This window comes from Myotis brandtii, unplaced genomic scaffold (assembly GCF_000412655.1).
Source record: "Myotis brandtii unplaced genomic scaffold, ASM41265v1 scaffold39, whole genome shotgun sequence".
Taxonomy (NCBI): domain Eukaryota; kingdom Metazoa; phylum Chordata; class Mammalia; order Chiroptera; family Vespertilionidae; genus Myotis; species Myotis brandtii.
In genome coordinates this window covers 7,525,394-7,527,656 of record NW_005364953.1, presented here as the reverse complement: position 1 = coordinate 7,527,656, position 2,263 = coordinate 7,525,394, and positions in this window count along the sequence as shown.

Below are 2,263 nucleotides of genomic sequence, written 5' to 3'. Positions count from 1 at the left end.
GAGGGGAGAGAGAGAGAGAGAGAGAGAGAGAGAGAGAGAGAGAGAAGCGAGTGAGCTCCCATACAGCCAGCCGAGAGAAAGCCAACAGACAGACCGACAAAGAGCCCAAGAGGGAGGCCAGCAGGGACAGCAAGAGAAAGGAAGAGCCAGAGGGAGGAGGGCAGCACGGCCCCCCATTTCCTGACGCTCTCCTGCCTCAACGCGGGGTTCAGGTGGGGGGGGGGGGAGGGGACCGACGGGGCCCGGGGACCCCCGTCCTCCCAACGGAGGAGCCCTTTATTCCCCGTTGGCTCATTCTGCCCCTGCAGCTAAGCTGGCCGCTCCCCCACTCCCTGACTGACAAAGTCAGCTGTAATTGATCCTGGTAAATACTCCTCTGTAGCTAGCAAAGTAAGGGCAACTCCCCGTTATCCGCAGGGGGCTACTACCCCCCCCCCCGCGGAAATCTGGAATCTCCCAGACCTTAGAGCTGCCCCCATCCCAAGTCCACTGGGAGTTGGGGCCCTGACATGGTGAGTCCAATCCATTGGGCAACAACAAATGAGGCTCAGGTGCGGTGTTCACTGTGCCAGGCACTGTGCTTAGGTACACGCAGCTGCCGAGATGGACAACACAGATGAAAGGCTATGACCTCGCTTCTGGGACTTATACTCTAGAGCAGTGGTTCTCAACCTTCCTAATGCCACGACCCTTTAATACAGTTCCTCATGTTGTGGTGATCCCCAACCATAAAATTATTTTCGTTGCTACTTCATAACTGTAATTTTGCTACTGTTATGAACCGTAATGTAAATATCTGATATGCAGGATGTATTTTCATTGTTACAAATTGAACATAATTAAAGCATAGTGATTAATCACAAAACAATATGTAATTATATATGTGTTTTCCGGTGGTCTTAGGCGACCCCTGTGAAAGGGTCGTTTGACCCCCAAAGGGGTCGCGACCCACAGGTTGAGAACCGCTGCTCTAGAGGGAGACGAGGTCACAGACACAGACAGAGCTGACCTTGAAAGGGGCTCTAATGAGTGCTAGAGGGCACATGGAGGAAGGAGAAATGACTGAGGAACCACAAGGCTTCTTGGAGGAAGTAGGATTTGAGCAAGGCCTTGAGGCCCCAGGAGAGCTCTGGAGTCCCTGGTTTCAGGTGCAGGTGGAGAGATTATTCTGAGCACAAGGCCTGAAGCCCTGGCCAGCTCCTTCTAGCAGGAACCTGCACTGGTTCATAATTATAAAGGTAAATCTGTTGTTTTAAAACAAATTAGATGGTGAACATTGCTATTTTTCTTTATCTAATGGCAGGCCCCATTGCTGGCCCCTTGTTGGTGCTGATTACTGGGAATTGGCTATAATTTTCCAAAGTGCTACCAGTTCAATGAAAATTTTCCTCAGCCCAATTTTCGCTTTGGGGAAGGAGGGGACAGGAGGAAACGAAGTCAGTATCCTGTACCCTTTTCCCTTGTCCCACAGGGATAGGAGATGGTCAGCCACTCAGTAAGCATGGACCATGGCCTCATCACAAGCATGGCCTCACCATTGGCATCACTGGGAAGGGATTCTAAATCCAGATTTCAGGTCCCTGTGAGCAGGTCAGGTGTTCCTTGGCCGCCCTGGTTCCAGAGAGGAAGGGAGAGGGAGAGAGAGATAGAAACATCAATGATGAGAATCACTGATCATCTGTCTCCTGCACACTCCACACTAGGGATTGAGCCCGAAACCCGGGCATGTGCCCCAACCTGGAATCTAATGGTGACCTCGTGGTTCATAGGTCACGCTCAACCACTGAGCCATGTGAGCCAGGCACATGGGCTGGTCCTTTCTTATTGCATTTTAAGGATGAATTCCTTTATCTGTTATCCTTTTTAGCTGGCAAAATATAGTCAACTCCCTGTTATCTACAAGGGCTACCAGGGTGCTCTGAGATTCCAGCATCTCTCTCACCTTAGAGCAGCGGTTCTCAACCTGTGGGTCGCGACCCCTTTGGGGGTCAAACGACCCTTTCACAGGGGTCGCCTAAGACCATCGGAAAACACATATATAATTACATATTGTTTTTGTGATTAATCACTATGCTTTAATTATGTTCAATTTGTAACAATGAAAATATATCCTGCATATCAGATATTTACATTATGATTCATAGCAGTAGCAAAATTACAGTTATGAAGTAGCAACGAAAATAATTTTATGGTTGGGGGTCACCACAACATGAGGAACTGTATTAAAGGGTCGCGGCATTAGGAAGGTTGAGAACCACTGCCT